General features: G+C 43.6%; 1 pseudogene; it reads left to right on the forward strand.

Annotated features, from left to right (window-relative positions):
• The window catches only part of LOC120917474, a 1,233,721-nt pseudogene that overhangs the window by 684,003 nt on the left and 522,200 nt on the right, over positions 1-27,518 (forward strand).

Genomic DNA, 27,518 nt, shown 5'->3' on the forward strand with positions numbered 1-27,518 from the left:
ATGATCATATAGGAGATTGTAAATCACCATTGGTTGACTTAAATATTATATACAGTGGATCCTACATGTTTCGCCCATTGGGGCTTCCTCAGGGACAGGTGTATATTTAAGACAGTCTATTAACAAGAGAAGTGTATAATGAGACATTTCAGAAACAAAAGAACAACGACACCTACTGTTAATTCATATTCAACAAAGTATTGAGGTCCACATATGGCTAGCCATGTATTGCACTGTGCATAAACAGATATGGAAACAAATATGTGAAAGAAAATTTAAAATTTGAAAGAAAACGTATATATAACTGTCATTGTCATGCATTAACATGGAGCACAAAAATACCTCAATGATAATCATGGATCGCAGGCCAGTGGATCAACTATCAGGGTTGTAGAGTAGTGATGCAACGTGCGACTCAAGCCGTTTGCGCAGAATGTGCAATGCCCGTCAGTCCTAGTGGGCAGTGCATAGGAGCAGTCTTATGACACAGCCTATGAAGGAAAATACAAGCCGTAGCAGAAAACAATGGCCCAGATTCAGGTACGACTTGCGCGGGCGCAATCGCGATATGCGCCGCACAAGTACGGATTTGCGCCCAGGCAAATATGCGGATGACCCAGAAAACAAGCTAAGCCTGAAATCATGCATTTTTCAACGCATGCAGTTTCTCTGCCCCGGCGCAATTAATGGGCATTTTTGCGCAGGGTGCAACTTGCGCTCTCAGTGTTTTCCCTCAGCAAATATGCAAATGAGGAACTAACGCTGATTCTAAAACCTGCACGGGTGATGCGCAGTTTGCACACCAAGCGCGCAAGCTGTTTGCCCCGGGCAAACTTGCACATTATAAAAGCAGGGGCAAGTTAGCAACAAATGGCCACAGGTCAGCTGGAGAGCAACTACAGCAGCACCGTTACGGACGAGCTGAACAAGCAGAGCACCCACACTTTCTGGACCTCACATCTGTGTGCCAACATGCCAGGGGCAGCTATGGTTCTAGCAATACTAGAGAGTAAACCGACTCGTAGGAGGGCACAGGAGAGGATATACCGAGTGCGCAGGAACATCTTTGACATGAGTGATATGGAGGTGTATCGCATGTTTAGATTCAGCCCTGAAGTCATCCTGGAATTAGCCACAATCCTGCATGATGACATCACCAGCCAGACACATCGTGGACATGCAGTGGAGCCACTGGTCAAGGTAGTGGCAACCCTGCATTTCCTGGCCACTGGCTCTTTTCAGCGCACAGGTGGAATGGTGGCTGGGATGTCCCAATCCTCCATGAGCAGGTGTGTGCACCAGGTTATCCCTGCAATCCTGAGACGCTTGGCCCACCAATTCATCAAACCCACCCAGGAGGACCTGCGGCAGAAGGCAATAACAGATTTCTATCAGATTGCAAGATTCCCATGCACCGTGGGGGCCATTGATTGTACCCATGTGGCACTACGGCCCCCCCGTGAGCTAGAGCATATATACTGTAATAGGAAGCACTGGCATTCCATCAATGTCCAGGTCATAGTGGATGCCCATGGCCTCATATGGCATGTCCGTGCCAAACATCCAGGATCCAGCCATGACAGTTTCATCTACCGTCAGAGCCCCATCCCCACCGAATTTGACCAGAACATGTATGGGGACAGCTGGCTGATTGGTGAGTGACATGGGTGTCAGGTATGACTGTCCCCCCCCATGATGCACACATCACGAGGGGCACATGCATGACTAACATCCTCCTGTCTTTTCTCTTCCAGGTGACTCTGCATATGCACTGGGACCCCATATGATGACCCCATTCCGGAACCCCCAAACCCCAGGAGAGGAAAGATATAACGAGGCACACGCACGTACCCGTGCAGTGGTGGAGCGCACATTTGGCATCCTTAAGTCCCGTTTCAGATGCCTGGATAAATCCGGGGGGACCCTGTTGTATTCCCCAAACTTTGTATGCAAGATCATCGGGGCATGTTGTATTCTGCACAACTTTGCTGAGAGAAAGGGCCTGCAGATTGACATACGTGATGACCTGACCCCCGAACCACACAATCCCCCCCCCCAAGCAACTCTACCCGATCTACTGAGGGAAGAGCAATCGGGAGTGGTCTCGTGGAACGTCTCTTTGCACGTTAAAAACACATTAATCATGTCACAAGTAGAATGCACGTGTGCACACCACTGTGTTCCCTAGCACACACACCCCACATGCACCCAAAATTGGATTAGACCCAAGGATACCCCATGGTATTAGGGAGCAGCAACGCCGCGCCAAGGCTCCAATTATGTTGCTGTCCATTCATACACCTTTCACATGGCAGAGGGTGACACCCCTTTTCCAGCAGGAGTGACACCCCCCCCCCCCATTCACACACCAGTCACACTGTAGTATACACTCCTCACCGTGTGTAGGGACTACAAAATAAAATAAAAACTCAAACTTTGAGCATAAATTAAATATAGAAAAGCTCATCATCTGAGCATAAAAAAATAAAAAAAATAAAGGAATTAAACATAATCAAAATAAATAGAAAACGCTCCTTATATGAGCACCAAAGGATATGTTAAAAATACAAAAAATAAAAGGAAAAACATTTTTTTTTGGACATCCTTGTGCCAAGGGTGCCCCGGCTCTGGCTCCTCAGTCTGCGTGGTTGAGCCTGTGGTGGGGATGGAGCCTGGGCTGAGGATGGAGCCTGTGGTGGGGATGGAGCATGGGGTGGGGATGGAGGGGGGGAGGAGCATCAACCCCTACTTCCTCACTCCTGGCAGGTGGTGCCTGCATGCCCTCCATGGCGTTGGCCAGGCGGGTGAGCACGCTGTTGGTCTGTGCCAACATCTGCCAGGTTTTTGTGTTCCTCTGCTGCCGCCGGGTTTATCTCCCCTCCGCACAGCAGCAGTGTTGGCCTCCACCGCACCTGCCAACCTGCTCACCTCCGCTGTGAGCAAAGCGGTGGCGCCCTGCTGCTCAACCATGCAGGTGACCATGGCAGCACAGTTTGTACTGACTTCCTCAAGGCTCTCGGTATCTCGTTTTCCCCGGTCAGCATGCAGGGTGAGGGCCTGCTGCACAGAGGAGGAGGAGGATGCCAGGCTGTCCGCCACCCGCCTCAAATCTCCCACCATGGCCCCTATATGGTGGGTCTGCCGGCCCTGTTCCTCCTGCAGACTTTCACGGAGGAGGGAGGGTACACCCCTCGTTTTGTAAAGTGCCTTCCTGGGAGGAGAGGCTGGGGCATGTCCTGATGGAGAAGAAGGGGAGGGGGCCACACTAGAGGGGGGGACACTGGAGGGAGGGACACTGGAGGGAGGGACACTGGTGGTAGAGACACTGGAGGGAGGGACACTGGTGGTAGAGACACTGGAGGGAGGGACACTGGAGGGAGGGAAACTGGAGGGGCTTGCCCTGGAGGGGGATGACGTGATGGTTGGGGGGGTGGTGGGGAGGTCAGGGATGGTGGGATCCTCCTGGAGGAAGACAGACTCCTCCAGGTTGAGGATAAAGGACTCCTCCTCCACTTCCTCCGCCATAGTTGGCCTATGGCCGCTCTCCTCCACCAACATGCCCAGTATCTCCATGGGGCCTGACTGGACCCCCATGCTGATGGTCGCCCCGCAGCCGACGACGGCCCAGCTTCATCATCAACATCTGTGGATGACACAAAAAAAAACATGTTGCTGGAGCAACACACTTGTCACATGTTCCCTTCTACCCCCTCCCATGATACACAGCAAATATGAGATAAAACACACTTGTTACATGTTCCCTTCTACCCCCTCATATGTTCACTTCTACCCCCTCCCATGATACACCGCAAATATGAGAAAAAAAATACTTACCAGTCCCCAACAGTGGAGTCATAGCCTGGGAGTCCCTCCACCTGCTCCAGCGCTAAACTTTGGGATATGATCTCCTCCTCCGGATTTAAACGGATTGTGCAGGCTGGTCCTCCTCCCGTGCCACTAGTATGCTTACGGATAAGCACCAGCTTATCCTGGACCCTACGCCGCATATCATTCAGCTTTTTCTGAATGTCCTCCCAGGTCCTCTCCTCATTGCCAAGGGCATTTATGTCCAAGGTAATGGCCTCATAGATAGCCCTCCGTTGGGCTACGGTGGTGTTTTTCCGCTCTGCACCATAGAGCACTGTAGTATGGCGCGTGAGTGCCGCCAGCATTATATCCATCTCAGCGGAGATAAAATTAGCTTTTCTCTTTTTTTCTTCTCAGGAGGTGCCATCTCAGAAAAAAGGGCAAAATTACCTTGCTCGGGGGGGGGGGGGGGGGGGGGAAAAAGCAGGATGTAATTTTGCACAGGACCTGCGCAGGTCTGCCCCTATTTATTTGCTCAGTGCAAGCAGGTGGGCAGGATTTGCCCTGAAAGTAGGACAGGCGCAGTTTCACGCATGCGCAGACGGGAGCGGCCGAACTGCGCATGCGTGCGCCCGGCGCAAACCACTGCTGAGCGGAAAAATCATCATTTGCATAGAGGCACACCCACTTTCACTTGCGCTGGCTTGCGCCCTCAATTTTGCCTAACACAGGAGCAAATTAACACACAAAAGGAATCCTGAATCAGGTGGCAATCTTGACAAATTGCCCCGGCGCAGAGAAATTCAGCTGAACTGAACAGGTGTAAGTAATGGGCAAATCTACCTGAATCTGGGCCAATGAAGATTCAAGTTTGAAAAGTAGTAATCTAGGAGATGTACAAAAGTGTATAAATATGTTATTGAATTAAAATATAATCTGTGAAATAAAGAAATGTAGATCGATGTAGAGAAAGGTAAATAATTTATTATATTATTGAATATATAGGTAGATACATGGATGAAGTCCTGGACGGTGAAGCTCCTGAAACTTAGCATTATCCGATAGAGAATGAATAAGATAATAGGAAAATATGGTCAATAAGTATATATGTATATACCGTATATATTTTTTGTATTTTATTAATGTAGTTAGCATTTTTCTATCGTTCCTATGTGAACATTAGTAATGGAGAAGGCGCCTCACCTGTTCGGTACTTTTAGGTCCACAAAAACCCGCCGTAACTTAACTTTTTCCATTTAAGTTACACCGCTGCAAAATCTCTACCTAAGTGCCTGATCCACAAAGCACTTACCTAGAAATTTTCAGTGGTGTAACTTAAATCCGTCCGGCGCAAGGCGTGCCTAATCTAATGGGACGAGTCCCATTTAAATTAGGCGCGCTCCCGCGCCAGACGTACTGCGCATGCTCCCGACATTATTTTCCCGACGTGCTTTGCGCGGTTTTACGTTGCGCCAGGTTTTGAGAATCGCGACGGGCGTAAAAAAAAAAAAAAAAAAAGAGTTGCGGCGGGAAAAAAATGTTTTAAAAAAAAAATGACAGCGACGCGGGATAGAAGGGTATACTTTTACAAGGTGTAAACAGTTTACACCTTGTAAAAGCAGCCCTAATTTTGCGACGGCAAACTAATACTTACGGAGAAAAAACGAAGCGTAAAAGCTTTGTGGATCTCCATAAGTGCTAATTTGCATACCCAACACTGGATTTCGACGAGAAATGCCCCCAGCGGCGGCTGCGGTACTGCATCCTAAGATCCGACAGTGTAAGTCCCTTACACATGTCGGATCTTCTGCCTATCTATGAGAAACTGATTCTGTGGATCAGTTCCATAGATAGAAACAGGGATACGACGGCGTATCAGTAGATACGCCGGGGGAATCCCTTTTGTGGATCAGGCCCTTAGTTTGGATAATGATTGGATCAATTAATTACGGGTGGGGAGAAATCTAAATGTCTACACAGTTTTAGGTGATTTAGCAGTTTGTATGGTTAATGTCCCGCATGTATGTTGTGTCCCGCAAAGGACCCACGAGAGAAATGAAGATAAATGAAAAAAAGAGAAAATATAAATAGACATAAATAAAGATGTAAAGATATATATAGTTAGTTTAAATTAATGATTGGTTTAACTTACATGGAATTATTGCAATTGCATGAATGAGTTGAGGGAGACCGCAGAAACCTGCACACACAGCAGAGTGGCAAAAGCCACTAAAAAGATACGCCAGGAGTGGTAATCTAAAAAGATATATATATATATAGATATATTGTAGTAATGTGTTTAGGAAGGGAGAGAGAGGGATTGTTACCTTTTGTCTGCTGCTGATGTGTGCATGGTCTGTCTCCAATGGCCTGAGCAATTTGTGTGTTTGCTGGGCATGCTCCTATATAGTCCCCCAGCGTGTGACGTCTGAAGCGTCAGGACGCTGTAGTGGGCGGATAGAGTGCGTCACAGGGGAGGTCATAGGTCGTCCCCTGTGAACACCGCGCCGCAGTCCCACCCATGTCCGTGCTTCAGGATGTGTTGACACGCCCTATGGGCGGGGCATAGGCACGATGGCTTGGAGAGATGCAGGTGGAAAGGTCAGCGCAGCGTGAAAGCCCTGGCACAGGGCGATCACAACATCATGGCCTCTGCCATGGTTCACAGCTATACCAGCATCTGGTGGTCGCCCCTAGGCGCCCAAAAAAGGAGGGCTGACGGGCAACGGCATCAGCGCTATTTGGCCCAAAGTCACAGCAATGGTTTAAAGGATCCTGGCATATGAAAAAGGACATATGTACAGAAATACAGTACAAAACAATAATAAAAAGAAAAGAAAATAAATTAAAGGAATGCGAGCCAGTGATATCATCAGGGGACCAACAGAGTGTCTCCATGTTATAAATATAGGCAAATGACAGAGCAATATCAATACAGCAAATATGAATAAAGAGTTATACACCCTTAATACAGTGGAAATAACAAATGTTTTTAAAAGGACAGCAACGAAATTGCAATGGATATGTACCATTTGCTCATGATGCTGCCTTTAATGCATAATAAATTAGACCTCGATCTAAAAAGAATTTCTATTGATAATAAGTGGTCATATCTGAACACGATGTTTGCATGTCATCATGACCTTTATTCTTAATGGGGTCTTAGATTAATCTGGGTGAGATCACACCTGTCCTCCTGGTGAAGGAGGCATTGGGTTGATGTCCAGACACATCATCGAGGTGGATCCTTTGAGATTACACAGAGAGTGGAGAGATGATATGGGCAGATGAGGTGGTAGCGCAAGGAGCCACACATGGGCATTGGCCCGGTGTGTGGTCCATGGCGGGGAGAGACAGATGTTCACTGTGCTGACACAGATGTTAAGATCAGGGGTCACAGGGATAATGTGGCGAAGCATCACAAAAAGTGGGTGACTATTATATATCACAAGAAGGGTTTATAACTTATGTTTTCATTAAGGCCTGGATATTGGGTGGCCTTGAGGGTGTAGATCCACCTAGCTTCTATTTGTAGGAGCTGTTTGTCCACCTTGCCTCCTCTTTCATTGGGGGCGATGTGGGCAAGTGCAAAGAAGCCCATCATCTTTAGGTCATGGCCATGAAAAAGACCCATGTGTCTACTGATCGGAGTTTCGAAGAGTTTTTTGGTTACAGCTGATACATGGTCGCGTATCCGACAAAAGAAATTACGTTTGGTTTTACCAACATAGAACGCACCACAGTTACATTTTATCATGTAGATAATGCCAGTTGTTTGACATGTGGCTCTGAACCTGGGTGTACAGATGTCGCCATTAGGCAAACTTATACTGTTGCCTCTGATAATATAATGGCAAAAATTACACTTAGTGCATGGAAAGGTACCTGTATGCGTAGGTCTGGGTATTAGCTGGGTGGAGTAATGGCTTGACACTGCACTATCCCGTATAGACCGAGAACGTTTAAATGTAATTTCTGGGTGGTTATTGATAAATTTGCTGATTTTACTATCTGAGGTCAAAAGAAACAAAAATTGATTATATATCTTTCTTATTTTGGTGTGTTGTCTGCTATATTGGGTGATTACTCTAGTGGTGTTGGAATTCGTTTTGCCTTTAGGCATGTACAGAAGTGAATTGCGATCTTGGCAATTAACTCTATTGAAAGCTTTCCGTAGGCAGGTCTTAGTGTATGCTCTGGCCCTAAGGCGGGCATGCAGTTTCTTTGCTTCTTGCAAAAAATCATTTTGTTCAGAGCAATTCCATTTCAATCGCAAGTATTGATTGTATGGTATGCTGGCAACCAATGGTTTCAGATGCGAGCTGGAGGCATGAAGCAGGCTATTCCCTGCTGTGGGTTTTCTGTATAATGTTGAGCATAGACGGCCATCAGTGTCAACGTAAAGTTCCACATCTAAGAAGGTAATCTTCTTCTGACCACAATTATGGGTACATTTCAGATTGTACGTATTCACTTGTAACTGGTTCAGAAAGCTATCTAGGCTTTCCTTTGATCCTGCCCAAACCATAAAAACGTCATCGATATACCTGTGCCATATCAGCACGTTTGCCAAATGCACATCACTCTCTTCTCCGAAAAAGTCGCGCTCCCACCCCCCTAGGTACAGGTTGGCATAGAAGGGGGCGCAGCCCGCCCCCATAGCCACACCCTGCACCTGGAGGTAGTGGGAGCACTTGAAGAAGAACACATATCTTGTTAGAATGAATTCTAACATTTCGGTGATGAAGTTATTATACTTCCGTGAATCTTTGTCTCGTTCGCTGAAAAGGCTCCTAATGACTTGTATTCCACGTGAGTGGGGAATAGAATTGTATAGGGCTTCAATGTCTATGGCGACTAGCCAAGCATCTGTAGGGATTACTAGTCCATCTGTAATTTTCAGAAGTTCTATAGTGTCTTTCACATAAGAAAATAGTCCACGTACGTGGGGATAAAGGTACTCATCAATAATTCTACTCGCGTTTTCCGTTAATGAACCACAGCCTGAGACGATGGGTCGTCCTGGTGGTGGAATGACACCACCAGGTCGGTGTAGTGGGATGTTCAATGTTTAGAAATTGAAGGGTATTGTCGTCAATTGCGCCAGTTCTATGTGCACGGTTGAGAATTTCTCTGTATTTGCTGATGTTACGGGTCACAACTGAGGCAGGCACCAGTTTGTACCATTGTTTATTTTTGAGAATATCTAAACACATGAGTTCGTATCCTGCTCTATTGAGGATGACAACGTTGCCTCCCTTGTCAGAGGGCTTAATTACAATTTCATCATTGTTACGTAAATCACTTATTGCTTTTTTAAGAGTTGGACTAATGTTGGAAGGGGGACCTGTTTTCCATTGAGTATTTTCTATCGCCTTGGTGACTTGTAAGACCAAGGCCCAAATATTAGGGTTACCCTGTAAAACAGGGAAAGATCGAGATTTTGGCTTATAAGTTTTGGGGGTCACGTAAGTTGGTTTGCTCAATCGGGATTGGACAGATGCTCCAGGTATTACTCCCAGGATCTGAAAGGTCCAGCCTTCCTCTGGATTGCTCTCGTCCCACAGGGATATCAGATCCTGCAGGGCCTGAAGTTCCTGTAGGGCAGTGTTTCTCAATTCCAGTCCTCAGGCCCCCCCAACAGGTCAGGTTTTCAGGATTTCCCTCAGATGAAAAGGCTGTGGTGATTACTAAGGCAGTGAAACTGATCAAATCACCTGTGCAAAATAATGGAAATCCTGAAAACCTGACCTGTTGGGGGGGCCTGAGGACTGGAATTGAGAAACACTGCTGTAGGGAGACTTGATCCAGATTAGAGTTATCCGTATCAGATGGTACACCGATATCCTGCTGTTTATCATAGAGGACTTTAAACATGAGTCGTCTCGCAAAAGGATGGAGGTCTTTAATTGGCTCAAATTGATCGGCCTCGTCGTCTGGGCAGAAGGAGAGACCTAATTGTAATACAGTTATCTGTTCATCTGAAAGTGTGTGGTTGGACAAATTGATAATGTTATTAGAGTCCCGATCAGTATTGTCATGACGATCGGGACCTATTAGTTTAATTCATGCACCGTATTGCAGGGTGTTATGCTTAAAAATAGGAGCAGTGCGTATATCCCCTAGGGGATTAGAGCTAGAAGTGTTTGATTTTTGGCTCGATTGATGTGCCATAGGGGGTGCTGGCATGGAGATCGTATTAACAGCTGGTATCGATGATGATAGTACTACCGATGTATTGCTGTGTATGCTGGTGGTTTTGGCCCCAGATGATTGAGATCTCTGTGTTCGCTGAGCTTGTGGACGTTTGTCCTTAAGAGGAAATTGTGATCGTGATAGTACCTGTAAACTGCTATCAGTGTCATTCTTGCGTTTCTTTTGTTTTTCGGTTCTCCTACCTATTGGAACGTAGGATGCTGATGATAAAGAAGAGGTATCAGAATCTCTTCTATCTGTCTCTCTAGGGGAAGATTCTTTTTTGTGAAATGGTTTTCTAGTGTTATTACGTGCCTGACTTGTATTTGTCCACTTATAGGCTTGGGCGTTATCGTATGCTCGTTTGTCTCTCTGGAATTTACTTTCTTTTGTTTTAATCAAGTTGGTTGCATATTTAGTAAGGTGATCTTTTAGTTGTTTCTCACAACTGTTGTAGCCCGGGTATGTGTTTACATTCCCACTATTGTCATGCCATTCCTTGATTTCTACATCAACTTGTTTAATGTGATGTCCATATTGTTCGCATAGGATCTGCATCATGTGTATAGAACAAGGTTGCAGATTGTTCTCCCATGCCTCCTTCATTTTAGGTTCAATTTTTCTAACATTGGGAAAAATTTGGATACGCAGTCCCCAAGGTACTATCTTATTGGTTATGTATTGTTCAAAAAAGTCCCTATGCCAAAATAATCGCGTTTTTTTCTCAACTAGGCGCTGGAGTCCTGTAAAATAAAGATTAGCGTCCTCTTCGGATGCCTTGTCTTTAAATCTGGATTTCCTGACGTCAGCTACAAAGCCCTCCCAATCCTTACCATGGTAACCTGCCATTAGTCCACAAACCCCAAGTACTAATATTGATCTGTTTGCGCTAAAGGGTCCAAAGGGATACCTATAAGCGCAAAATTCAATACTAAACTTGGTATGAAAACACAAATATTCAATGATGTAAGACACCCAAATAACAATATTCATAACAAAATATCAATTAAACAATAATACTTAAGCGGGTGCCAACCTGAAGCAGGCACCCTAACAAAAAAGTGTAAATGGCATTATTGCCAAATTAGTACCAACATTATCGAAGGTTTGCTCAGATCGCTGTGGTTGCAGAGCAAAAAATATATAGAGTGGACTTGATAGATATTTAAGTGCACTATGCTCTATATAGTGATTGTAGGCAGGTCTTTATATCCACCCAAAATTATAGAGAATGAGGAAATATATAGAGAGAGCTTGCACATATAGACAAGAAAAAATAGCCAAATGCATTACCGTCCCGGGTAGAGAAATTAATATATATTCCCTTTTAAGGGATAGGGCATGGGACTATACGAATGCAGATGGAGTACAGTATATCCAGGAATTTATCATGGAATCAAAAATTTTATTGAAAATGTTAACTCGGGAACCACAGAGATCATACAGCGAGACAAAGTTTATATATAAAAATATAATTTTAATAATTTACATTCATTATACAAACAAAGCTAAAAAAACATGATCATAGGAGATTGTAAATCACCATTGGTTGACTTAAATATTATATACAGTGGATCCTACATGTTTCGCCCATTGGGGCTTCCTCAGGGACACGTGTATATTTAAGACAATCTATGAACAAGAGAAATGTATAATGAGACATTTCAGAAACAAAAGAACAATGACATCTACTGTTAATTCATATTCAACAAAGTATTGAGGTCCACATATGGCTAGCCATGTATTGCACTGTGCATAAACAGATATGGAAACAAATATGTGAAAGAAAATTTAAAATTTGAAAGAAAACGTATATATAACTGTCATTGTCCTGCATTAACATGGAGCACAAAGATACCTCAATGATAATCATGGATCGCAGGCCAGTGGATCAAGTATCGGGGTTGCAGAGTAGTGATGCAACGTGCGACTCAAGCCGTTTGCACAGAATGTGCAATGCCCGTTAGTCCTAGTGGGGAGTGCGTAGGAGCAGTCTTATGACACAGCCTATGAAGGAAAATACAAGCAGAAAACAATGAAGATTCAAGTTTGAAAAGTAGTAATCTAGGAGATGTACAAAAGTATATAAATATGTTATTGAATTAAAATATAATCTGTGAAATAAAGAAATGTAGATCGATGTAGAGAAAGTTAAATAATTTATTATATTATTGAATGTATAGGTAGATACATGGATGAAGTCCTGGACGGTGAAGCTCCTGAAACTTAGCATTATCCGATAGAGAATGAATAAGATAATAGGAAAATATGGTCAATGAAGTATATATGTATATATATATTTTTTGTATTTAATTAATGTAGTTAGCATTTTTAAATCGTTCCTATGTGAACATTAGTAATGGAGAAGGCGCCTCACCTGTTCGGTACTTTTAGTTTGGATAATGATTGGATCAATTAATTACGGGTGGGGAGATATCTAAATGGCTACACAGTTTTAGGTGATTTAGCAGTTTGTATGGTTAATTGCATGTGTTGTGTCCCGCAAAGGACCCACAAGAGTAACAGTATTCAATCACACACTATGGGCCAGATTCATGTATCATCTTTGTGCGGGCGTAGCGTATCCTATTTACGCTACGCCGCCGCAACTCAGACAGGCAAGTGCAGTATTCACAAAGCACTTGCTCCGTAAGTTGCGGCGGCGTAGCATAAATTGGCCGGCGTAAGCCCGCCTAATTCAAAGTAGGCTGGTAGGGGGCGTGTTGTATGGAAATTAATCGTGACCCCACGTAAATGACGCGCCTAACGAACGGCGCATGCGCGTGCATGCTCAGTATCACGTCAAATTTTCTCCCTAAGTTACATTGGCTCAATGCTTTGTCGACGTGAACGTAACCTACGCCCATCCCCATTCACATACGACTTATGCAAACGACGAAAAATACGACGCTGTTCCGACGTTTCCGATGTCCATACCTTAACATGACTTACCCCTGCTTTATGTGGGGTAAAGTTATGCCGGTCGTACGCCTTACGTAAACAGCGTATATCAATACGCCGGGCGCAAGTACGTGAATATAGGCGTATTTAGCTCATTTGCATATTTATAATGGGAACGCCGAATGCGTCCAGCGTAACTATGCTCCCACGATACGCCGGCGTAGGCAAGTTACGTTGGACGGCTGAAGCCATGTTTTTGGACGTATCTCGCTTTGTGAATCGGCGTAAAGATGCGACGGCGCACATTTGAAATTGCGGCGGCGTATCTGGAGATACGCCGACGTATATTCTTTCTGAATCTGGCCCATTATATATATATATATATATATATATATAGGGCCAGATTCAGGTAGGACTTACGCCAAAGTATCTCGAGATACGCCGCGTAAGTATAAATGTGCGCCGTCGTATCTATGCGCCGTACCCACAGAACTAGATACGCTTAAAAGTAGGCTTCTCCCGACTGACGTAACTTTCCTCCGCCGGCGTATCGTAGGCGCATATTTACGCCGAACGCATCTGGCGCACCCATTGATTTCGTATTTAAATATGCAAATGAGTGAGATACGCCGATTCCCGAACATACGCGCGTCCGGTGCGCGTCCGGTGCGCGTAAGTTGTACGCCCGGCCTAAAGTTACCCCTCATAAAGCAGGGGTAACTTTGCACCAGACTTGCACAAGTCAGCTGGAGAGTAGCTTCAGCAGCACCGTTACGGACAAGCTGAGCAACCCCACTAGCAGGACAACACATGGTAGCCGTGGTCCTAGCACTAATGGGCCCACCGCCACGTAGGAGGGCACAGGAGAGGATATACCGTATGCGCATGAACGTCTTTGGCATGGGGGAATCGGAGGTGTATCGCATCTTCAGATTCAGCCCTGATGCCATCCTGGAATTAGCCACAGCCCTACATGATGACATCAACAGCAAGACACATCGCTCACATGCAGTGCAGCCACTGGTCAAGGTACTGGCAACACTCCATTTCCTTGCCAGTGGATCTTTTCAGCGTACAAGTGGAGTAGTGGCTGAGATATCACAATCCACCATGAGCAGATGTGTGCACCAGGTTGTCCCCGCATGTCCCACCACTTCATCAAACCCACCCATGAGCACCTGCGGCAGAAGGCAATGTGGGATTTCTACGAAATGGGGGAGGAGGGTTGGGAGGGTCCCCTGATGGGGGAGGAGGGTTAAGAGGGTTCACTGATGGGGGAGGAGGGTTCAGGGATGCTGGGATTTTCATCCAGGATATAGAACGCATCCTCCAGGTCCCCATGCTCCTCCTCTACTTCCTCCAGGGGAGAGGTATGGGCACTCTCATCCCTGGATGGCGTGGGTCGCCTTGCAGCCGACGACGGCCCAGCTCCCTCCAGCACATCTGTGGATGACACAAAGCATTCACATGTTGGTGGACCCACACACTTGTCACATATTCCCTTCCACCTCCTCACATGCTACACACCGGATCGGAGATAGAACACACTTACCTGACCTCAAGGACTGGTCTCCAGAGTCAAACCCCTCCATGCCCTCCACCTGCTCACGCTGAAGGCATTGGGCAATCATCTCATCCTCCGGGGCCAACCGCACAGTACAGGCTGGTCCTCCTCCCGTGCCCCTGGCATGCCTCCTTATCGCACCCAGCTTTTCACGGACCTTACGCTTCATGTCGTTAATTTTTTTTGGATATCCAGGGGGCTCCTGGTCGCATTGCCCACGGCACTGACCTGCAGGCTGAGCTCCCTTTAGGATCTCCTTTCTCGCCTTGCTGGTCTGGTGACTGAGGGCACCATGGAGGTACTTGTCATGTGCCACTATGCCAGCAACAATAATAGCCCTCTCCTCCGGGCTAAAGTTTTTCTTCCTCCTCTCCTTCTTGGCTGTAGTTGCAGCAGCCGCCATCGCTTTGCAAAAGTACTTTCCCTAAGGGGGGGGAACAGGATGTACTTTTGCGCCGGACAGGCGCATGTCTGGGTGTATTTATAGGCTCGGCGTATCCCAGGAAGTTGGGCCGGCGTAGTTGTGAGCATGCGCACAGGGGAACGATCATACGTCCACTTCACTGCGCATGCTCCGTTCAGGATACGCCGGGCGTATATCACTACTCCACGTTCCGACCATCATTTGCATAAGGTCACACCCACTTACACTGGCTTATGCCAACGAAATTAAGTTATGCCGGCGCAACGTTAGGAGCAAGTGCTTTGTGAATGCTGTACTTGCCTCTCTGAGTTACGTCGGCGTAGCGCAAATGAGATGCGCTACGCCGGTATAAAGATGCGCCAATCTACCTGAATCTACCCCATACTGTATGTGTATGTGTATATATATATATATATATATATATATATATATATATAGTACTGTATGGTATCATTGTGGTTCCCTACTGGTAGTGGGTTCCACAATCACATTATTGTCCAGTTGTGCCAAGGGAGGGTTTGAGCCAATCTTCCTGGGTTGTTAGGCAGAGTGTAGACCCAAAACTAAACCAGCAGCTAGTGCTACACAAGTATACTTGTTTGTTTGTTATAATTAATAAATAAAAATTGTTTTCATACCTGCTATGTGTAGGTGATTTGTATTCATTTTCTATTTTAAGTTATTTTCATGCATTCAGTGTGCAAACTGTTTTCTTTCAGTTTTTTGAAGGTAAAGAATTACGTCTGAAGCAGGAGTATTTTGTTGTAGCTGCCACACTTCAAGACATAGTCAGACGATTCAAGTCCTCTAAATTTGGGTGTCGTGATGCAGTTCGTACATCTTTTGAAGCATTTCCTGATAAGGTAACTATTTTCTTGTATGTTCCATTCTTCAAAATACTACACCAACTCTTCCTTTTAATGCTGGTGCTTGCTGTCTTTCCTAGGTAGCCATACAGCTCAATGATACTCACCCATCTCTTGCCATTCCTGAGCTCATGAGACTGTTTGTTGATGTTGAAAAAATAGACTGGGATAAGGTAATATAACTTTTCCTAAATTTCTTGTGTTATCATTTATTATTTTCATTTCCATTATGTATTTCAACTTCCACAAAGTTGAAAACTGCATTTTTGTTTTTGATACATACTGGGGAATTCAATAAAGCATTAATAACACTTTGTGGCAGTATTTCCCTGCCTGTCTTTTGTATCACAGGCACAGTGACCAAGGAGGGAGCGCAGTGAGGAAGGAATGTCCAGTATGGATACCCTGTCCTCAGGCTCTGTTAAATTCATGTATCTGTTTCCTTACAGGTATATGAATCTGGTGCAAGCCCTGACAATTTTGGGTCAGAGCCCCGATGAATTTCAGTGTCTACAACACTTTAAAGCTACAGAGGTTTAAAAAAAAAAAAAAAAAATCATATCATACTTACCTCCACTGTGCAGTTCATTTTGCACAGAGTGGCCCCGATCGTCCTCTTCTGGGGTCCTCGTGGCTCCTACCCACAGGGGCTAACCCCCTCTGGAAAGCTGTCACCCGAGGGGGTTACCTTGCGGGCACGCTCCAGTGTGATACATTCGGCGACCATAGCCACCAAATGTATGACTCGGCACCGCCCCCCCCAGCGCGCCACGTCATTGATTTGATTGACAGCAGTGGGAGCCAATGGCTGCGCTATCAATCATCCAATGAAGAGCAGACAGGAGCTGGAAGAAAGCAATGCGTGATTGTGCCCATGGAGATTCGAGGCTCAGGTAAGTAAAACAGGGGCTCGGTGAAAAAACATGCAATGGTTGTAAAGGTAGAAGGTTTTTTACTTTTATATATAGTATAGTGCGCTGAATATTAACTAAGATAATGTGAAAACCAAAATATATGTGATTCAATATCCAATAAGTAATTGCACAGATCCGCAAACAAAAAACAATTAGTCCAATTGCATGGATACACCAGTGCTTCTTCCGTGAACAACACCCTGTGAAATGATTGAGAGATGTGGGATCTAATCACACTATGTAGATATCTGTTTCATATATGCAGCGCTTCCTCCACACTGATACAGCTCATAGAAAAACAAGAGAAGAGATCTCATAGCGCAAATAGCATGAACAAATTGAGATAAATAATTTCTGACGAGGTCTCACTCACGAATCCGCCGAGATTAAACAGCATTTAGGACAACCAAACACCAATCCTTCAAATTAAGCCGCTCAGCGTCTCTGATGCACTCTCCTCATTCGGATCTGCGATCCGTCCCGCTCGTAACTCCTCCCCCACGCGTTACGTCACTAGACACGTGACTTAGTCATGGGTAACTGCTTGCCAGGTCTCAGCTGATGTTATTTATAGTCAGCGAGATACTCAGGCACCAACGGGATGTGCAGTAAGGGAGTGTTTCATCTTACATCATCGCAAGCTCATAAGGATTGGTAACATATTCATATGTATAATATATAATTTTAATACAAGTACATTTTTAAAATTTGTTGTTAAAAACAATCATTCATATTCGACAACTGGGGATATGTATATATACATAGCAGCCACCAGTGGTCACAAGTGGTACAACACTATAACCTCCAACACATCATCAATTTATATGGACAACTGTGGGTATGTATAACAGCCTCCAATGGTCATTAGTGGTACAACACTTGAAATTGTAACAAAGGAAACTCCAGCAACTTATCAATACCCATATTTGCCGGACATGATAAAAAAATTAATTTATAATATTTTTTAAAATAGGCATAGAATATGTGTATAAAAATAGGCATAGAATATGTATATAAAAACCTAATAAAATACCTATTAAAATTAAAACCAGAGAGGAAAAATCTCAACATTACACATATAGGTAAACATGTGAAAATGTATAAAATATAAAATCAGTAATCAGAGATGAAACAATTGAGATCAAATTCAATATTTAACCCATTCGGTGATAATGATCTCATTTCATGTATCCATCTTGATTCAGTCTGACTTAATTGCCGTACCATATGACTCCCCCTCCAGTGGGGATTATATTTAGCAATAGCCCAAAATTTGAGGTCTTTTGGGTTATTTTGATGACACATAGAGAAATGGCGTGACACATTATGGTCAGGGAAGCCCTTTTCAATATTTTGAACATGCTCCCTCAACCGTTTCCACAAGGGCCTTTTGGTACGGCCAATGTACTGAAGGGAGCATGGACATTGTAAGGCATAGACTACACCCTCAGTTCTGCACGTTATTAAATCTTTGATTTGATATTCCTTTTGAGTAACGTTAGATACAAAACTGGAGCATTTTTGTCCATTAAAATTAGTCTTTTTGCAGGCAAAACATCTTTTACAAGGGAAAAAACCTTTTCCTTGGAAGAAAGTTAGTCTGTTAGATTTAGTAGGGGGATCAGGTACATTCTTCGCCACTAAATCCCTTAAAGTGGGTGCCCGTCTATAGATTATTCTTGGCATACTTGGCAATATACACTGTAATTGTTTATCCGCCTGTAATATAGCCCAATGCCTTTTGAAGATAGTCTCCAATTGTTTGTGTTGGACGTTGTAATTCAAAATAATTGGTACTTGATCATCCAAAACTGTTCTTTTAATCCTATCTTCTATTAGTGTTTCTCTGGGTATTTCCAACACTTTTTGGATCTGTGTTTGTATAAAGCCAGTGTCATATCCTTTGTTCACAAACTTTTCACCAATCATATTGGCCTGGTCCATGAATATTTGTGGGTCACTACAGTTTCTGCGGATCCTGACCAGTTGCCCCTTCGGGATATTTATTAACCAGGGGTCATGATGGCAGCTATCCACCGGTATGTAGCTATTTCGCTCAACCGGTTTGAAATAAGTTTTAGTGGTAATTCGTTCAGCTTCAAGTGTGATTTCTAGGTCCAGAAATTGTATAGTTTTCTCATTAATCATGTGGGTGAGTATGATGTTTTTCTGGTTCATATTAAGTTTTTCAAAAAATTGGATCAACGAACCCTCATCACCACTCCATATAAGAATGCAATCATCAATGAACCTTTTATAGAGAACTAATTGCTCAGGTGGGTCTTCATAAATAGCAGTTTCCTCCCACTCAGCCATAAACACATTGGCAACACTTGGTGCATATTTTGCCCCCATGCCTATGCCATTTAGTTGGCGATAATATTTCTGTCTATGCCAGAAATAATTGTGTTGTAGGCCGAATGCCAGACATCTCAACACAAACCTGTTTTGTTTCGACACAAGTGACCCAAATTTATTCAATGCCCATTTTGATGCCTGAATCGCCTCTACATGGTTAATAACAGTGTAGAGCGAGGACACATCAGCAGTGGCTAATAGATATTTCTTTGATCTATCGATCCTCACTGTATCCAAAATCTGAATCAGATGTTTCGTGTCCCTTAGATAGGCCCTTGTTTGTGGGACTAGTGGTTGAATAAACTTATCTACATATTGTCCAAGTCTAGAATTTATGGACTGAATTCCATTGATAATGGGTCTGCCTGGAGGTCTGAGTGGGTCCTTATGAATCTTCGGTATTGTATAAATTATAGGCACCCTGCAGTTGTCTGGAACCAAATATTTTTGTTCTCTTTTATGAAGTACTCCTTTGTCCCTCCCTCTTTGAATCAAATCAATTAGTTCTTCCTTATATTCACACGTAGGATTTCCCCTGAGCTTAATATATGTATTTTGATCTTCCAGTTGACTTTCCAATTCTTCAAAATAATATTCTTTGGATAATACCACTATAGCTCCGCCTTTGTCCGCAGGTCTAATAATGACTTGTTTGTTGTCCTCCAGTTCCTTAATTCCTTTGTGTATGTTTTTGGGATCCGGGACTTTTTTAGTTTTTAATTTCTCTAGGTCTCTCAGAACCATTTTGTTAAAAACTTGGACATGTTCATTATTGTGAACCTGTGGATTGAATAACGACTTATTCCTTAATTGACTATGCTGAACTCTCCCCAAGAGGGTTTGATCCGATGCTTCCTTTATGGGTTGACTCATCATATATTTCTTAATATTTAATTTCCTGGTATATTTTTGTATATCCACATAGACATCAAATTTGCTCAGATTTCGTTTTGGAGCAAACTTGAGTCCTTTATCCAAAGTTAAAAGTTCCGTACGTGTTAGTCATGTGTCATCAAAATAACCCAAAAGACCTCAAATTTTGGGCTATTGCTAAATATAATCCCCACTGGAGGGGGAGTCATATGGTATGGCAATTAAGTCAGACTGAATCAAGATGGATACATGAAATGAGATCATTATCACCGAATGGGTTAAATATTGAATTTGATCTCAATTGTTTCATCTCTGATTACTGATTTTATATTTTATATTTTATACATTTTCACATGTTTACCTATATGTGTAATGTTGAGATTTTTCCTCTCTGGTTTTAATTTTAATTGGTATTTTATTAGGTTTTTATATACATATTCTATGCCTATGTTTATACACATATTCTATGCCTATTTTAAAAAATATTATAAATTAATTTTTTATCATGTCCGGCAAATATGGGTATTGATAAGTTGCTGGAGTTTCCTTTGTTACAATTTCAAGTGTTGTACCACTAATGACCATTGGAGGCTGTTATACATACCCACAGTTGTCCATATAAATTGATGATGTGTTGGAGGTTATAGTGTTGTACCACTTGTGACCACTGGTGGCTGCTATGTATATATACATATCCCCAGTTGTCGAATATGAATGATTGTTTTTAACAACAAATTTTAAAAATGTACTTGTATTAAAATTATATATTATACATATGAATATGTTACCAATCCTTATGAGCTTGCGATGATGTAAGATGAAACACTCCCTTACTGCACATCCCGTTGGTGCCTGAGTATCTCGCTGACTATAAATAACATCAGCTGAGACCTGGCAAGCAGTTACCCATGACTAAGTCACGTGTCTAGTGACGTAACGCGTGGGGGAGGAGTTACGAGCGGGACGGATCGCAGATCCGAATGAGGAGAGTGCATCAGAGACGCTGAGCGGCTTAATTTGAAGGATTGGTGTTTGGTTGTCCTAAATGCTGTTTAATCTCGGCGGATTCGTGAGTGAGACCTCGTCAGAAATTATTTATCTCAATTTGTTCATGCTATTTGCGCTATGAGATCTCTTCTCTTGTTTTTCTATGAGCTGTATCAGTGTGGAGGAAGCGCTGCATATATGAAACAGATATCTACATAGTGTGATTAGATCCCACATCTCTCAATCATTTCACAGGGTGTTGTTCACGGAAGAAGCACTGGTGTATCCATGCAATTGGACTAATTGTTTTTTGTTTGCGGATCTGTGCAATTACTTATTGGATATTGAATCACATATATTTTGGTTTTCACATTATCTTAGTTAATATTCAGCGCAATATACTATATATAATTTTGCACTACTTTGTTTGACATACATCACTTTATTGCTGCGTTTATTATTTGGTAATTTTGTTAATGTCATTTTTTTAAATATTTAATTAGCGCTGTAGTACCATTTTTACAGGTTTTTTACTTTACTGCATTCTATCCAGTAAGCTAAAAACCTTCTACATGCAGCTCCCCCCACAGCCCCTCTAAATGCATACCTGATGCAATCTCGATCCAGCAATGTGCATGAGATCAGAGGCTCTTTCTGCCCTCTCCTTCTGCACTGGCTCGGATAGCACAGCCAATGACGAGGGAACAGGGGGTGAGGCTGAGCCCCACTCTGTGTGTCTGGACATACAGAGCAGGGTTCAGGAGATAGCATGCACAATTGTCCCTATACTATACTAATATTTGCTATGGGGACACTTAGCGGGGTGGGGGAGCCAGGAGCACCCGCGGGGGACCAAAAAAGAGGAGAATTGGGGCTGCTGTGAGAAAACAATTGCACAGAGCAGGTACTAAAATAATCCATGCTTAGGACTGAAATCCACTCCTGACTGAAAGAGCATCTGTTTGCCAGGGTTGGAGCAGACAGACGCTAATTCCTATAGAAAAGAGAAAGTAGCAGGCAGAAAAGTCCACAAGGAAGTCCAAGAGGTCCATACATACTCAGAGAAACTAGAGAAAAGACAAATACAATGAGATTCAGAAAAGGCGAGGGAACTTGGAAAGTTCTTTGTGAAGATAGAGGGATTGCAACTCCACTGTGGGTGTGTGATGGCTGCCATTGGAGTGGGCCGCTGGAAAGGCAGATTCAGATTCCAGAAGCCATGTTTCAGTAATGGCAAGTAGGTTAAAAAAGTTTGTGATAAAATGTCATGGAATGAGGTGAACTTGCTACAGAGAGAATGGGCATTCCAGAGGGCACATGAGAAAGAGGGCTGGTTCTTGGAACCAAGGGAATTAGAAAATAGTGAATTGTGGCTGCTGGCAGAGCAAGAAGGGTGCCAGGTGTGTTGGTAAAGGTTACAAAGTCAAGTTTCAGGATTGGCCAAAATATCCTTTATAGTCAAGAGAAGTAGAAGAGTGAGGGAAGTGATATTTTTTTTTTTAATTGTTTATTTATTGAATATTTCAAGAAAAAAAATAAAAGAAACATTGTACAGAATCAAAAAGAACTGTCAACAAAAAGGGATATATTCCCAATGAGAAAGAAATAATCATAACATGTCAGATGATCATCAAACAAATGGAATGCAACATGGTATGGAAAAGAAAAAGAAAAGTGCACAATAGGCTAAGCGTCATATGTTCACATGTTTCATCTAATCATTTCACTCCCAAACCTACGAGTTCAAAGTTACCTGTGCAATCTCAGAGTTATATTCAGAAGAATCCCATTTTTCCCAAATGACGTCAAAGCTAGTTAAAGAATCTTCAATTACAGCTGTGAGGCGTTCCATTCTACGTATATCTATGATAGCTGTTAAAAATTGTGTAAAGGATGGAGGAACATTAGATAGCCAGCATTGTGGGATAGCCCGTTTAGCCGCTAATAGGATAAAGGCCATCAATTTCCTAAGGGGTTTAGGCGTCCTTGGGAGGGGTAATCCCAGGAGGAGATATAAGGGGTTTAAGGGGATAGGAATACCTAGAACTTTTTCCAGAAGGGCATGTACTTTGGACCAATAGGGTGTAATCATAGGACACTCCCAGAATATGTGATAGTGGGTACCTAAGTAAGAACCACATCTCCAACATTGTCCAGAAGGTGTCAGCTTCCTTGCCAATAAAAATTCCGGGGTCCTATACCAAAACATTAATATTTTATAGGCAGTTTCCTTCTGAGCTACACACCTAGATACCTTGGAAGTAGCCTCCCAAATACTCCTCCATTCGGGTAAAGAAATGGGTTTATTTAAAATATGGGACCATTTCCGCATGTATAAATGAGTTTGCTCCGTGATCTGAGGGGTATCATGCAGAATCTTATAAATGGTGGATATTAGGCGGGGTTCATAAGGTCCTCTGAAACACAACAATTCAAATTCCGTGGGCAAAACTAAAGTAAGATGTGGGATTCTAGTGGAAATGAAATGTCTGATTTGTAAAAAGGAGTAGAAGAGAGTTTTCGGGATTTTGTATTTTTATTGCAGCTCAGAAAAAGTAAGAAATGTACATGTCACTGGGTGTACTAGGTGGCGTAGCTGAAATACACCAGCTTTTGTCCAGGGTAACATGGCGTCGTATGATAAGCTGTCAGGAATTTCTGGGTTAAAGATAATGTTCGCTAAAGGAGAGCATGGGGATGAGAGAGGGTATTTCACAGAGCATCTTTTCCAGATTGAAAGTGTAAACAGCATAGGGTTTAAACAGATTTTACGCAGCTGGGAGATGTACTTGTCAGAGGACGGCCACAACATGCAACAGGGGTGGGCAGGGACTGTAATGCTCATCTCTATCTCTGACCACCTATTAGGTGCACACCTGGACGTCCAGGAAGCTATAGCTCTCAAGTGTGTGGCATAATAATATTTGATTATGTCGGGCGCCCCCAAACCCCCACCATCGCGGGCTGCAAAAAGAACTGTGCTAGCTATTCTATGGGATGTGTTATTCCATATGAAATTCAAAAAGTTTCGTTGGAGTAATTTCAGTTGGGACATTGGGACCATCACTGGTAGGGTCTCAAAAAAGGTAGAGGAGCTTAGGGACTACCCACATTTTGAGGACATTTATCCTCCCAAGAAGGGACAGGGGAAGCTTCGTCCAGGTCTTAAGCAACCTATTAATTTCCGTGAACAAAGGAGGAAAGTTAGCCTGAAAAAGTGAAAGGTAAGAGGGCGTTAGGTAAACGCCGAGGTATTTGAGCGATTGAGAACACCATCTGTATTTGAAGTTTCCTTTTAGGGTCGAGAGCGTTTCTGCCGATACATTCACAGGGAGGGCCTCAGTCTTGGTCGAGTTAATTTTGAAACCTGAAATACTGCCAAATTGATTTAGAGTGGTATGGAGCAAGGGGAGTGAAATATGGGGGTGGGTCAGTGTCAATAAGATGTCATCGGCAAACAGGGACAGTTTGTATCCCCTATGTCTCAACGTCACCCCCCTTATATCTGGGTGAGAGCGGATGGCCGCAGCCAAGTGCTCTAGACGGAGGACAAAAAGTAGGGGAGATAAGGGACACCCCTGTCGAGTACCATTGCTCAGGGAAAATGGCGAGGAGACATAAGAAGCCAACTGGACCTGAGAGGTGGGTGTGGAATATAACGCTTTTAGAGCTTGCATAAAGGGACCATTGAAGCCGTATCTGGAAAGCATAGCGAACATAAATGACCAATTCAGGCGGTCAAAAGCCTTCTGGGCATCTAAACTGAGTATCACGGCAGGTTTCTTCGTCTTAGTTAGTAAGTCAATAAGGTCAATAGTACGCCTAGTGTTGTCTCCTGCATGTCTAGTGGGGACAAACCCTACCTGGTCCCTATGAATGAGTGAGGGAAGGAGTAGAGACAGTCTGTTAGCCAAAATTTTTGTAAATATTTTATAGTCAGAATTTAGGAGGGCGATGGGGCGATAGTTATCCGGTAGTGACGGATCTTTGTCCGGTTTCGGGATGACCGTTATAAAGGCGTGTAAAAATTGGGAGTGGGGGATCGTTCCAGACATCAGAGAGGCGAACAATTTAACCATATGGGGTGTCAGGATCGAAAGGAAGCTCTTATAATAGGAGTAGGGTAACCCATCAGGACCGGGGGATTTGTGGGATGGGAGTTGATTCACGACCGCAGTGAGTTCTTCAACAGTGATAGGAGTATTTAGACCCGCGCGGTCTTCAGGAGAAATTGAAGGGAGTTTCAGAGATTCTATAAAGGCATTACATTTTTCTTGAGTGAACTGAGGATTAGGGTCTACGGAAAGGCAATTATTTAGTTTTTTGTAAAAGTCACCGAAGATCCGTGACATATTTTGGGGACAATATGTGGGGTTACCATCAGGCTGTAACAGAAAGTCAGGGATAGAAGTTGTGGGTCTCGGTTTTAGTTTATGAACCAGCATCCTATGGGGTTTGTTAGCATAATCATAGAACTTTTGCTTGGACCAAAGTAAAGATTTAGCATGTTTAATCGAGTCTAGAGACTTAATGCGAGTACGTAACGAAATTACCGTCCTAAGACGTGTCACTGTGGGGAGAGTAAGCAAAAGTTTTTCTGCTTTGGATAGTTCAGCTAAAAAGGGATTTCCTCTGACGTTCTTGATCACGTTTAAGACGGGAACCAGAGGAAATGCACTCCCCTCTGAAGAAAGCCTTATGGGCCTCCCACAGGGTGGACACTTCAGAGACCGAGCCCTCATTGAGTTCAAAGAATTCAGACAGTTTCTGTTGTAGATGGAGGTGAACATCAGATGTGGTGAGAAGAGATTCATTAAGACGCCAATGACATTGTCTAGGCGTAGGTTTGGCTAACAGGAGGTCCAATATTATGGGAGCGTGGTCAGACCAAGTGATTGGGCTAATCTCCGAGTGGACCACATAAGTCAATAAGGGCGCTGAGACAAAAAAAATGGTCTAGTCTTGTATATAGCTTGTGAGGGGGGAGTAAAATGTGAATTGTTTAGCAGTAGGGTGTTTCACTCTCCAAGTGTCGTAAAGGTTATGGGCACGTATCAATTTTCGGAAAGAGGAGGAGTTCCTTTGAACCCGGGGGGGTGAGGCTTTTGCAAAGAGGGCAAATCTATCTTTGATTGGGGACATGCACAGGTTAAAATCACCTCCAATAACCATAAAGGGTTGGGAAAAAGGTTGAAGTTTCTCAAAAAAGTCCTCTAAAAACCCAATCTGACCTGAATTGGGCACGTATACATTGGCAAGGGTGAATGAAGTATTTTGGTGACTGCAGCTCAGGAGAATAAACCTACCTCGGGGATCTAAATAAGAGGATTTGACACGAATGGCAGAGGAGCGTCTCAGTAGGATAGCTACCCCCGCCTTACCAGAGGGGTCGGAGGCTACAAAAGCAGTGGGGAAGTGTTTAGAAGCAAACTTAAATGAACCCTCTTCTTTGAAATGTGTCTCCTGAACCATGATCACCTCTGCCCTAGAGGATCTGAACTCCTTCAACGCCAACCAGCATTTACGGATGGAGCCCAGACCTTTAAGATTACATGAAAACATACTGACAGCCATATTCAAACTGTATGAGCAGAGCACACATTACATTCATGAAACGGAAAAAAAAAGATATACACCATGGTGCATAATTCTTAAGAACTAAAATATTATGAACAATCAAATGACAATGAGGTGATAACTGAAATATATACCTGGGTAACAAACATGGGTCAAAAAGGGACCCTAGAACCAAAAAAAAAAAAATGTGAAAAACATAAGGCCAGCAAAAAATAATAATAAAAATTGAGGTAAAAGAAAATAGAAATAAAGCAGCAGTGAGTAAGCCTTGAGTAGGATCAAAAAGGATCCATAGAGAAAAAAAAGAAAAAAAAATGAAAACAATGACAAAAAGTATATACCAATTAGATGGTAGGCCTGAGGGGGGAGAGCCCCTCAGGAGGTCATGGTCATATTTCAAGACCATGTTGAGGGTGGGGCACGGTAGCCTGCAAGGGTAGTCACTGAGGCCCAGCCCGGTCCAAACATCATAGAAACATGTAAAAACAGGGAACTGTCAACATATTATTTTTGAATGGGTTTGTAAGCAAAAAAGAAACAAAAAGAACGCTTACGTGGGGCATATTGGATGTAAAGAATCAAACTCCGAGCCCGGAGTCCCGGAGGGTATAGGTCTGCATGATGACCTATCCGTAAAGATGAAGCATGGAGGGAAGCAGACATATAGTCTCAAGTGGGGCCCTTGGACTGTCCAACTCTCTGGGGAGTGATTGGGGCCTTTCGTGACCTCTGACGTACCGGGGTCCAGATCCTCCCAGGCGTAGAGAATGGTCGTGGAGCAGGGATCTGCATCTGTAAGTCCTCCTCAGGTATAGGGGGGAGACCAAGGTTCCGGATAAAAGCCTTGCATTCCTGTAGATCTCTCATGGAATGTTGCGATCCATCTTTGGTAACAGACAGGCGGAACGGAAAGCCCCAGCGATATGGAACTTGATTCTGCTGCAAGTGGGAGGTGACTGGGCGCAGAGCACGGCGTTTAGCCAATGTAATGGGTGATAGGTCGTTGAAGATTTGAATTTTTGCCCCCTTGAAATCAACTCGTGACTTGTTGC

The sequence above is a fragment of the Rana temporaria genome, chromosome 11 (assembly GCF_905171775.1).
Source record: "Rana temporaria chromosome 11, aRanTem1.1, whole genome shotgun sequence".
NCBI classification, from domain to species: domain Eukaryota; kingdom Metazoa; phylum Chordata; class Amphibia; order Anura; family Ranidae; genus Rana; species Rana temporaria.